We start from the raw sequence: 13,727 nt of genomic DNA on the forward strand, positions 1-13,727 counted from the left end.
CATACAAGTCCAACATCTCATGTTGAGCTATACACACATCATAGTATCATATTGTCATAATCGAGTAAAAAAAATGTCATATTGAATCAAGAACACGTGACACACATCATAATATCATATCGTCATGAACAAGTCTGACAGCTCATGTTGAGTCATGAACATGTGAAGCACATCATAGTGTCATATTAAGTCATGAACATGTGAACCACATTATAGCATCATATTGTCAAAAACACATCAGACATCCCTTATTGTCATAAACATATGAAACACATCATAGTATCATATTAATTCATAAACAAGTCAAACAGCTCTTATTAAGTCATAAACATAAACATCTCATATTGAGATATAAACACGTGAAACATCATAATTAAATCATTAACATGTCAAACGTCATATGAAGTCATAAACGAGTAAAATATGTCATAAACATTTGAAAAATGACATACCATGTATGTATACCAAGCCATCAGTCCATTATAACAAATTAGTAAATATATCAGCTGTCTTGAAGCTACAATGAAAACAAATGAACCTGAACTTTTTCCCATCTTTAGGAACTTTTTGCATTGATACCAAAAAACATGTTTGGCAAAAAAACAGCACAACACCAAAAGAACACCATTCCCACTTGGAAGCATTGAGCTTGGGGGCTGTTTTTCTTCAGCTAGACCTGGGCTTTAATCAGGTTGGAGGGAATAATGAATAGTTCCAAATACCAGTCAATTTTGGGGCAAAACGTTAAGGCTTCTGCTACAACACTTAAGATGAAGAAGAATTTCACCTTCCAGCATGATAATGACCCAAAGCAACTTCACCAAAACAAGTTCAAGGTTTTGGAACGGCCCTGCCAGACCTAAATCCAATCATAAATCTGTGGGGTCGTGCTGGCTCAAATTTAGCCTATTACCTGGACACTTAAATATTCAACATTGAAGCAAATACTCACATCTGCAAACCCAGCTGGAGATAGAAAAATAAGACACCAGCCGTGAGTGAGAAGAAGCAAGGTTCCAGATTTATTGGTTCTGTTCCACCAAACGAGCTTCACACCGATGAGAATTCTCATGTGAAATTCTCAAAGTGATCTGACACCTGGAGCTGAGGCTCCTTTATTTATACAGTGTTCTACACAAATAATACCATTATTTTTTAGAAAGAGCTTATCAAAAATACCATTCTGTTTTAGAAAGGCCTTTCAAAATTACCAGTATGTTTTGGAAAGAGCCTTTCCGAACACCATTAGGTTTAGAAGTGGTACGCGACAACACATTTCGGAGAGACCTTGGTCTCACGGTTATCTCGCGGGTGCAACGTGACTCTCCTTATAAATGGCCTCTTTGTTTTCTCATAAAACTTAAGGCCTTCGTCTGTATTACTATATTATACTGCTTGCAAGTGTTTTACTGTACTCCATAATTCATAATATCATTATATTATCCTTATAATATCTTAATACTCCTTTTATTATTCTTATGAAGTTATAGCGTTCTTATATTTTATTTCTTTTATTAATGTTCTTATATATACTATTATTATTCTTATAAAGTTATAATGTTCTGCTTTCCTTCTGGCGGCACAGGCCTCTATGTGTGTGTGTGTGTGTGTGTGTGTGTGTGTGTGTTATGTCTACACGCCTGCCCTTGACTGTATGAGAGTGTGTGTTTCTCAGCCTGCACTCCTCAGCTCTTATATTTCTCTGTGACTAATAAACCTTAGTGTGTTAATCTTAAAGTGTGAATCCAATTCATCAATATCCGCCTAATACCGCTTCTGTGTGTCAAGGTGCCCGTCATTTTTCCTTCTCCCCTTTACTGGAGGGGCTGGATTTGGATCTGAACACTCGCTATCAGCTCGCGCATCTCACTGCTGACATCACGGTGCTACTTAATGTTCTTCGCACCCCCTCTGGAAATGGAAATGCGGGGGTTCCCCCCACCTCTCAGATACAGAATCCGCCCCGCGAATGTATGTATTGACGTCGCTACACAAACAGACCCTCTGCCTGACTCTCCCTCCAGCTTTCAGTCTGAGGATGATGTCACCTTCTCTGATCTGGGCTCTGACCATTCTTCCCTCTTCTCACCTGCCAGTCCAGAGTACCCTCCTCATTACACCTCGGTCGGCTATCCCACGTTCCCCGGACGCCCCCCCCTTTTATCTCCCGTTTTCTCCCTACTGCTCCCACCAGTCCTGTGAATTTTCAATAAAATTACATGCTGTTCATATTTATTTTGTGAACCTCAATAAACTTAAATGTTACTTACATTGTTATTACTTGGTCTCCCTCGTGTTAATTTCATGCCATTTTTATCCACAACAGTGGCCTAAAGAGGGCTGTGCACAGGAGATGTCCAGACAATCTGAGCAAGTAAGAATCCTTTTGCAAGGAAGAATGGCAAATATTGCTGTCAAGATGTGCCAAACTGATTTACTTTTATCCAAAAAGATTAAATGCTGTGATTAAAATTTAAATGTGTTTAGGGGTGTGCACAGTTATGCAACCAGGTTATTGTACATAATTTATTTATTCTACATTATTTATTATAAACTATTACATTGTGCATTATATATTTATTATGATATGAATCTTATTGTTTTTCATTTTCATTAATGATTTGCAATTTCACAATTAACGTAGAAAATGTTCTGACGTGATTTATCTTGGTTTAATTTTTTTCAGGTCGCAAAGAATCGACATTTTAACAGGGGTGTGTAGACTTTTTATATCCACCGTATATTGTATTTGCACTGACACTATTATATCCAATACTATATTTTATAGGTTGTTTTATTGAATATGTTTATCTTTTAGTTTTATTATTCATGCTTGCACACCCTACTTCTTAGATTGCTTTTGAAATCTTAGATTTTTTTTTGGATTACTAAAGTGATCTTATCTAGCTAACACATACACAATATCCATCTATCCCAGTCCACATTATTCGCCTATTTCTTAAGATCTTTCATAAAACCACAATTCAATGCACATAAATCCCATCAATTTATTGTGTAACCATAGTTTTGACATCCCTTCAGGCATCCATTATATCCTTCACTTTATTTAACTTTCTCCATGCTGTGTAGAATTACTGAAGCCTATTTGGTCATTTGTGACACATACGAAAATGATTCAGTTATAAACATCTGTACAAAACTTGAACTTTATGCTTTTTTGTTATGGTAGTTCATCTTATGTATACATGATGAATAAGTGTGATGTATTAATGTTGGGAATATTATGACCGTATGGACGAAAAGAATTAGACAACTATCCAAAGTATATAAGTGGATGTCCTTTGATTTTCCTGCTTTTGACCACACCCCTAATATTTACATTTAATAGGATGTCACATGAATTATGTTATTTCTATCGAGCAGTTCTACTGCATGGTTTTAATAGCAAAAGTTTTGATTTTCAGTTAAATAAATACTGCGATAATAATTTAGTATCTGATCAAAGTTAGGCTATTAGGTCTCTATACAGTCTGTTTGGTGGTAATTATTTAATATGATAATATTAAATATTTAATAAAATATTTATTTAATAATTTAATATTCCACACTAGAGCTCGATTTACTGTGAATTTGAACTTGGGATAGAACCATCAGTTTCCTGACTGGAACAATGGTAACTGCAAACTATTAGTTCAATGATCTTGTCTTCTACCAGTCTCTGGAGTTCTCTCTCTAGTAGTGGACCCAACTCTTCTTTGAACAGAGTGTCAGAGTGTCTCCAACTTATGTCCTGGTACATTTGCTACTGTATTTACCAGCTATGGCAACAAACAATTTCTGTAGCCAAATTCTTCCAAACAAACTAGATCCTGTGCCCCCACAACAATCATTGTCTCCTTTCTATATTTTGGGTCTGCACTGCCATGGTAGCCATTCCAAGCACCTCCATTTTCTCACCTGTATGTTTTCACCTTCAGGTGACAAGGGCTCAATTCTGGCATCTCTCCCCCCACACACATCCTTGAATGTTGACCTTTGCTGATCGCCACTCCAAGGCCTGTGTCAACTTCAAATAGCACCTCCATGCTATTCACTTTAATGATTTATGATTCATGATGGGAGCAGCCCTAGGTAAGTTTTGAGATCCACTGTATATTGTGTTAATGTCACTTGCCATCTTGGTCACACACCCGTTCCTGTCTCAACAAGCAGCTGGTATCACACTGAACTCTGCTTCTCTAATGCAGATTCTGATGCAATGTTGCATGTCTGATTGTAGAGCACCCTCCACAGGTCAAACTAAAAATGACTCTTACATATATCACCTGGGGAGGGTAATAATGGTCTTGAATTTCCTCCATTTGTGCACAATCTGACTGATTGATATATTATTTTGTCTTGTTTGTTTAATTGGGATCTCTTGGTATAGTTTTAGGACTTGTGTGAAAATCTGATGTTTTGAGTCATCTTTATTCAGATATATAGAAAATTCTAAAGGGGTTCATAAATGTTCAAGCACCACTGAATACATCTTGGCAGAACCTATTGTTATGAATGACTAGGGGAATTTGGCTTGGGAGAGCAGAGTATTTTTGTGAATTTTTTTAACAAAAGACAATTTTTCACAGCCTTCTTTGCACATATTTACCAAGGGTGCCAATATTTGTGGAGGGCACTGTACATATCGTCACTCTCAGGTGGAAAGCAGATAAATAAGCACTGTGAAGTCAGTGCCAAAAATTCAGTGCTGGCTGAAGGGGATGAAGATGCAGTAGTAGGGCACGAGGATGTATTGGAACACGTCCTACAAATAGTTCCTCGACTAAGCTCCACTGCAGCCCTGGTCATCAGTCTGCACACAGCACTCACTAAGGTCAGACTCTGTCACAACATGCAGGTCTAGAAAGTCACTTTACATCAAAAGTGCAATAACAAAACTAGTTCCCATTCATCCTGTGTCCCTGTACGCACTTGTGCTCTTTATCCGCCCAAAACGCTATACAGCGAACGAGAAGGCGCTAGGAGCAAAGGAAAGTGGTTTTTCTAACAAACTCATATAATCAAGTGCACAACGTAGTCCAATTTGATTTTTTTCACATAGTTAGACATAATATAGTACTATGAAATGTTTCTGACCCAAAATATTACGAAATATGATTGTTTACATTAAAATGCAAAAGTTGATGAAAAAGTATGATAAGGTGAAAAAAGTGACATTTTATGTCTAGAAAGTGACTTTTCATCAAAAGTACAATAACAAAACTAGTTCCCATTCATTCTGTGTCCCCTTACACACTTGTGCTCTTTATCCGCTCTAAACGCTATAGAGCGAACGAGAAGGCGCTAGGAGCAAAGGAAAGTGGTTTTTCTAACAAACTCATATAATCAAGTGCACAACGTAGTCCAATTTGATTTTTTTCACATAGTTAGACATAATATAGTACTATGAAATGTTTCTGACCCAAAATATTACGAAATATGATTGTTTACATTAAAATGCAAAAGTTGATGAAAAAGTATGATAAGGTGAAAAAAGTGACATTTTATGTCTAGAAAGTGACTTTTCATCAAAAGTACAATAACAAAACTAGTTCCCATTCATTCTGTGTCCCCTTACACACTTGTGCTCTTTATCCGCTCTAAACGCTATAGAGCGAACGAGAAGGCGCTAGGAGCAAAGGAAAGTGGTTTTTCTAACAAACTCATATAATCAAGTGCACAACGTAGTCCAATTTGATTTTTTTCACATAGTTAGACATAATACAGTACTATGAAATGTTTCTGACCCAAAATATTACGAAATATGATTGTTTACATTAAAATGCAAAAGTTGATGAAAAAGTGTGATAAGGTGAAAAAAGTGACATTTTATGTCTAGAAAGTGACTTTTCATCAAAAGTACAATAACAAAACTAGTTCCCATTCATTCTGTGTCCCCTTACACACTTGTGCTCCTTATCCGCTCAAAACGCTATACAGCGAACGAGAAGGCGCTAGGAGCAAAGGAAAGTGGTTTTTCTAACAAACTCATATAATCAAGTGCACAACGTAGTCCAATTTGATTTTTTTCACATAGTTAGACATAATATAGTACTATGAAATGTTTCTGACCCAAAATATTACGAAATATGATTGTTTACATTAAAATGCAAAAGTTGATGAAAAAGTGTGATAAGGTGAAAAAAGTGACATTTTATGTCTAGAAAGTGACTTTTCATCAAAAGTACAATAACAAAACTAGTTCCCATTCATTCTGTGTCCCCTTACACACTTGTGCTCTTTATCCGCTCAAAACGCTATAGAGCGAACGAGAAGGCGCTAGGAGTTAAGGAAAGTGGTTTTTCTAACAAACTCATATAATCAAGTGCACAACGTAGTCCAATTTGATTTTTTTCACATAGTTAGACATAATATAGTACTATGAAATGTTTCTGACCCAAAATATTACGAAATATGATTGTTTACATTAAAATGCAAAAGTTGATGAAAAAGTGTGATAAGGTGAAAAAAGTGACATTTTATGTCTAGAAAGTGACTTTTCATCAAAAGTACAATAACAAAACTAGTTCCCATTCATTCTGTGTCCCCTTACACACTTGTGCTCCTTATCCGCTCAAAACGCTATACAGCGAACGAGAAGGCGCTAGGAGCAAAGGAAAGTGGTTTTTCTAACAAACTCATATAATCAAGTGCACAACGTAGTCCAATTTGATTTTTTTCACATAGTTAGACATAATATAGTACTATGAAATGTTTCTGACCCAAAATATTACGAAATATGATTGTTTACATTAAAATGCAAAAGTTGATGAAAAAGTGTGATAAGGTGAAAAAAGTGACATTTTATGTCTAGAAAGTGACTTTTCATCAAAAGTACAATAACAAAACTAGTTCCCATTCATTCTGTGTCCCCTTACACACTTGTGCTCTTTATCCGCTCAAAACGCTATACAGCGAACGAGAAGGCGCTAGGAGCAAAGGAAAGTGGTTTTTCTAACAAACTCATATAATCAAGTGCACAACGTAGTCCAATTTGATTTTTTTCACATAGTTAGACATAATATAGTACTATGAAATGTTTCTGACCCAAAATATTACGAAATATGATTGTTTACATTAAAATGCAAAAGTTGATGAAAAAGTATGATAAGGTGAAAAAGTGACATTTTATGTCTAGAAAGTGACTTTTCATCAAAAGTACAATAACAAAACTAGTTCCCATTCATTCTGTGTCCCCTTACACACTTGTGCTCTTTATCCGCTCAAAACGCTATAGAGCGAACGAGAAGGCGCTAGGAGCAAAGGAAAGTGGTTTTTCTAACAAACTCATATAATCAAGTGCACAACGTAGTCCAATTTGATTTTTTTCACATAGTTAGACATAATATAGTACTATGAAATGTTTCTGACCCAAAATATTACGAAATATGAATGTTTACATTAAAATGCAAAAGTTGATGAAAAAGTATGATAAGGTGAAAAAAGTGACATTTTATGTCTAGAAAGTGACTTTTCATCAAAAGTACAATAACAGAACTAGTTCCCATTCATTCTGTGTCCCCTTACACACTTGTGCTCTTTATCCGCTCAAAACGCTATAGAGCGAACGAGAAGGCGCTAGGAGCAAAGGAAAGTGGTTTTTCTAACAAACTCATATAATCAAGTGCACAACGTAGTCCAATTTGATTTTTTTCACATAGTTAGACATAATATAGTACTATGAAATGTTTCTGACCCAAAATATTACGAAATATGATTGTTTACATTAAAATGCAAAAGTTGATGAAAAAGTGTGATAAGGTGAAAAAAGTGACATTTTATGTCTAGAAAGTGACTTTTCATCAAAAGTACAATAACAAAACTAGTTCCCATTCATTCTGTGTCCCCTTACACACTTGTGCTCTTTATCCGCTCAAAACGCTATACAGCGAACGAGAAGGCGCTAGGAGCAAAGGAAAGTGGTTTTTCTAACAAACTCATATAATCAAGTGAACAACGTAGTCCAATTTGATTTTTTTCACATAGTTAGACATAATATAGTACTATGAAATGTTTCTGACCCAAAATATTACGAAATATGATTGTTTACATTAAAATGCAAAAGTTGATGAAAAAGTATGATAAGGTGAAAAAAGTGACATTTTATGTCTAGAAAGTGACTTTTCATCAAAAGTACAATAACAAAACTAGTTCCCATTCATTCTGTGTCCCCTTACACACTTGTGCTCTTTATCCGCTCAAAACGCTATACAGCGAACGAGAAGGCGCTAGGAGCAAAGGAAAGTGGTTTTTCTAACAAACTCATATAATCAAGTGAACAACGTAGTCCAATTTGATTTTTTTCACATAGTTAGACATAATATAGTACTATGAAATGTTTCTGACCCAAAATATTACGAAATATGATTGTTTACATTAAAATGCAAAAGTTGATGAAAAAGTATGATAAGGTGAAAAAAGTGACATTTTATGTCTAGAAAGTGACTTTTCATCAAAAGTACAATAACAAAACTAGTTCCCGTTCATTCTGTGTCCCCTTACACACTTGTGCTCTTTATCCGCTCAAAACGCTATACAGCGAACGAGAAGGCGCTAGGAGCAAAGGAAAGTGGTTTTTCTAACAAACTCATATAATCAAGTGCACAACGTAGTCCAATTTGATTTTTTTCACATAGTTAGACATAATATAGTACTATGAAATGTTTCTGACCCAAAATATTACGAAATATGATTGTTTACATTAAAATGCAAAAGTTGATGAAAAAGTGTGATAAGGTGAAAAAAGTGACATTTTATGTCTAGAAAGTGACTTTTCATCAAAAGTACAATAACAAAACTAGTTCCCATTCATTCTGTGTCCCCTTACACACTTGTGCTCTTTATCCGCTCAAAACGCTATACAGCGAACGAGAAGGCGCTAGGAGCAAAGGAAAGTGGTTTTTCTAACAAACTCATATAATCAAGTGCACAACGTACTCCAATTTGATTTTTTTCACATAGTTAGACATAATACAGTACTATGAAATGTTTCTGACCCAAAATATTACGAAATATGATTGTTTACATTAAAATGCAAAAGTTGATGAAAAAGTATGATAAGGTGAAAAAAGTGACATTTTATGTCTAGAAAGTGACTTTTCATCAAAAGTACAGTAACAAAACTAGTTCCCATTCATTCTGTGTCCCCTTAGACACTTGTGCTCTTTATCCGCTCAAAACGCTATAGAGCGAACGAGAAGGCGCTAGGAGCAAAGGAAAGTGGTTTTTCTAACAAACTCATATAATCAAGTGCACAACGTAGTCCAATTTGATTTTTTTCACATAGTTAGACATAATATAGTACTATGAAATGTTTCTGACCCAAAATATTATGAAATATGATTGTTTACATTAAAATGCAAAAGTTGATGAAAAAGTATGATAAGGTGAAAAAAGTGACATTTTATGTCTAGAAAGTGACTTTTCATCAAAAGTACAATAACAAAACTAGTTCCCATTCATTCTGTGTCCCCTTACACACTTGTGCTCTTTATCCGCTCAAAACGCTATAGAGCGAACGAGAAGGCGCTAGGAGCAAAGGAAAGTGGTTTTTCTAACAAACTCATATAATCAAGTGCACAACGTAGTCCAATTTGATTTTTTACACATAGTTAGACATAATATAGTACTATGAAATGTTTCTGACCCAAAATATTACGAAATATGATTGTTTACATTAAAATGCAAAAGTTGACGAAAAAGTATGATAAGTTGAAAAAAGTGACATTTTATGTCTAGAAAGTGACTTTTCATCAAAAGTACAATAACAAAACTAGTTCCCATTCATTCTGTGTCCCCTTACACACTTGTGCTCTTTATCCGCTCAAAACGCTATAGAGCGAACGAGAAGGCGCTAGGAGCAAAGGAAAGTGGTTTTTCTAACAAACTCATATAATCAAGTGCACAACGTAGTCCAATTTGATTTTTTTCACATAGTTAGACATAATATAGTACTATGAAATGTTTCTGACCCAAAATATTACGAAATATGATTGTTTACATTAAAATGCAAAAGTTGATGAAAAAGCATGATAAGGTGAAAAAAGTGACATTTTATGTCTAGAAAGTGACTTTTCATCAAAAGTACAATAACAAAACTAGTTCTCATTCATTCTGTGCCCCCTTACACACTTGTGCTCTTTATCCGCTCAAAACGCTATACAGCGAACGAGAAGGCGCTAGGAGCAAAGGAAAGTGGTTTTTCTAACAAACTCATATAATCAAGTGCACAACGTAGTCCAATTTGATTTTTTTCACATAGTTAGACATAATATAGTACTATGAAATGTTTCTGACCCAAAATATTACGAAATATGATTGTTTACATTAAAATGCAAAAGTTGATGAAAAAGTGTGATAAGGTGAAAAAAGTGACATTTTATGTCTAGAAAGTGACTTTTCATCAAAAGTACAATAACAAAACTAGTTCCCATTCATTCTGTGTCCCCTTACACACTTGTGCTCTTTATCCGCTCAAAACGCTATAGAGCGAACGAGAAGGCGCTAGGAGCAAAGGAAAGTGGTTTTTCTAACAAACTCATATAATCAAGTGCACAACGTAGTCCAATTTGATTTTTTTCACATAGTTAGACATAATATAGTACTATGAAATGTTTCTGACCCAAAATATTACGAAATATGATTGTTTACATTAAAATGCAAAAGTTGATGAAAAAGTATGATAAGGTGAAAAAAGTGACATTTTATGTCTAGAAAGTGACTTTTCATCAAAAGTACAATAACAAAACTAGTTCCCATTCATTCTGTGTCCCCTTACACACTTGTGCTCTTTATCCGCTCAAAACGCTATACAGCGAACGAGAAGGCGCTAGGAGCAAAGGAAAGTGGTTTTTCTAACAAACTCATATAATCAAGTGCACAACGTAGTCCAATTTGATTTTTTTCACATAGTTAGACATAATATAGTACTATGAAATGTTTCTGACCCAAAATATTACGAAATATGATTGTTTACATTAAAATGCAAAAGTTGATGAAAAAGTGTGATAAGGTGAAAAAAGTGACATTTTATGTCTAGAAAGTGACTTTTCATCAAAAGTGCAATAACAAAACTAGTTCCCATTCATTCTGTGTCCCCTTACACACTTGTGCTCTTTATCCGCTCAAAACGCTATAGAGCGAACGAGAAGGCGCTAGGAGCAAAGGAAAGTGGTTTTTCTAACAAACTCATATAATCAAGTGCACAACGTAGTCCAATTTGATTTTTTTCACATAGTTAGACATAATATAGTACTATGAAATGTTTCTGACCCAAAATATTACGAAATATGATTGTTTACATTAAAATGCAAAAGTTGATGAAAAAGTATGATAAGGTGAAAAAAGTGACATTTTATGTCTAGAAAGTGACTTTTCATCAAAAGTACAATAACAAAACTAGTTCCCATTCATTCTGTGTCCCCTTACACACTTGTGCTCTTTATCCGCTCAAAACGCTATACAGCGAACGAGAAGGCGCTAGGAGCAAAGGAAAGTGGTTTTTCTAACAAACTCATATAATCAAGTGCACAACGTAGTCCAATTTGATTTTTTTCACATAGTTAGACATAATATAGTACTATGAAATGTTTCTGACCCAAAATATTACGAAATATGATTGTTTACATTAAAATGCAAAAGTTGATGAAAAAGTATGATAAGGTGAAAAAAGTGACATTTTATGTCTAGAAAGTGACTTTTCATCAAAAGTACAATAACAAAACTAGTTCCCATTCATTCTGTGTCCCCTTACACACTTGTGCTCTTTATCCGCTCAAAACGCTATACAGCGAACGAGAAGGCGCTAGGAGCAAAGGAAAGTGGTTTTTCTAACAAACTCATATAATCAAGTGCACAACGTAGTCCAATTTGATTTTTTTCACATAGTTAGACATAATATAGTACTATGAAATGTTTCTGACCCAAAATATTACGAAATATGATTGTTTACATTAAAATGCAAAAGTTGATGAAAAAGTATGATAAGTTGAAAAAAGTGACATTTTATGTCTAGAAAGTGACTTTTCATCAAAAGTACAATAACAAAACTAGTTCCCATTCATTCTGTGTCCCCTTACACACTTGTGCTCTATATCCGCTCAAAACGCTATACAGCGAACGAGAAGGCGCTAGGAGCAAAGGAAAGTGGTTTTTCTAACAAACTCATATAATCAAGTGCACAACGTACTCCAATTTGATTTTTTTCACATAGTTAGACATAATACAGTACTATGAAATGTTTCTGACCCAAAATATTACGAAATATGATTGTTTACATTAAAATGCAAAAGTTGATGAAAAAGTATGATAAGGTGAAAAAAGTGACATTTTATGTCTAGAACGTGACTTTTCATCAAAAGTACAATAACAAAACTAGTTCCCATTCATTCTGTGTCTCCTTACACACTTGTGCTCTTTATCCGCTCAAAACGCTATACAGCGAACGAGAAGGCGCTAGGAGCAAAGGAAAGTGGTTTTTCTAACAAACTCATATAATCAAGTGCACAACGTAGTCCAATTTGATTTTTTTCACATAGTTAGACATAATATAGTACTATGAAATGTTTCTGACCCAAAATATTACGAAATATGATTGTTTACATTAAAATGCAAAAGTTGATGAAAAAGCATGATAAGGTGAAAAAAGTGACATTTTATGTCTAGAAAGTGACTTTTCATCAAAAGTACAATAACAAAACTAGTTCTCATTCATTCTGTGCCCCCTTACACACTTGTGCTCTTTATCCGCTCAAAACGCTATACAGCGAACGAGAAGGCGCTAGGAGCAAAGGAAAGTGGTTTTTCTAACAAACTCATATAATCAAGTGCACAACGTAGTCCAATTTGATTTTTTTCACATAGTTAGACATAATATAGTACTATGAAATGTTTCTGACCCAAAATATTACGAAATATGATTGTTTACATTAAAATGCAAAAGTTGATGAAAAAGTGTGATAAGGTGAAAAAAGTGACATTTTATGTCTAGAAAGTGACTTTTCATCAAAAGTACAATAACAAAACTAGTTCCCATTCATTCTGTGTCCCCTTACACACTTGTGCTCTTTATCCGCTCAAAACGCTATACAGCGAACGAGAAGGCGCTAGGAGCAAAGGAAAGTGGTTTTTCTAACAAACTCATATAATCAGTTGCCCGACCTAGTCCAATTTGATTTTTTTCACATAGTTAGACATAATATAGTACTATGAAATGTTTCTGACCCAAAATATTACGAAATATGATTGTTTACATTAAAATGCAAAAGTTGATGAAAAAGTATGATAAGGTGAAAAAAGTGACATTTTATGTCTAGAAAGTGACTTTTCATCAAAAGTACAATAACAAAACTAGTTCCCATTCATTCTGTGTCCCCTTACACACTTGTGCTCTTTATCCGCTCAAAACGCTATACAGCGAACGAGAAGGCGCTAGGAGCAAAGGAAAGTGGTTTTTCTAACAAACTCATATAATCAAGTGCACAACGTAGTCCAATTTGATTTTTTTCACATAGTTAGACATAATATAGTACTATGAAATGTTTCTGACCCAAAATATTACGAAATATGATTGTTTACATTAAAATGCAAAAGTTGATGAAAAAGTGTGATAAGGTGAAAAAAGTGACATTTTATGTCTAGAAAGTGACTTTTCATCAAAAGTGCAATAACAAAACTAGTTCCCATTCATTCTGTGTCCCCTTACACACTTGTGCTCTTTATCCGCTCAA

General features: G+C 34.7%; 1 pseudogene; it reads left to right on the forward strand.

Moving 5' to 3' along the window:
* Positions 1 to 4,076: 4,076 nt before the first annotated feature.
* LOC108261868 (kinetochore-associated protein 1-like) overlaps positions 4,077 to 13,727 on the forward strand; it is a 106,761-nt pseudogene continuing 97,110 nt past the window's right edge.

The sequence above is a fragment of the Ictalurus punctatus genome, chromosome 22, assembly GCF_001660625.3.
Source record: "Ictalurus punctatus breed USDA103 chromosome 22, Coco_2.0, whole genome shotgun sequence".
Taxonomy (NCBI): Eukaryota; Metazoa; Chordata; class Actinopteri; order Siluriformes; family Ictaluridae; genus Ictalurus; species Ictalurus punctatus.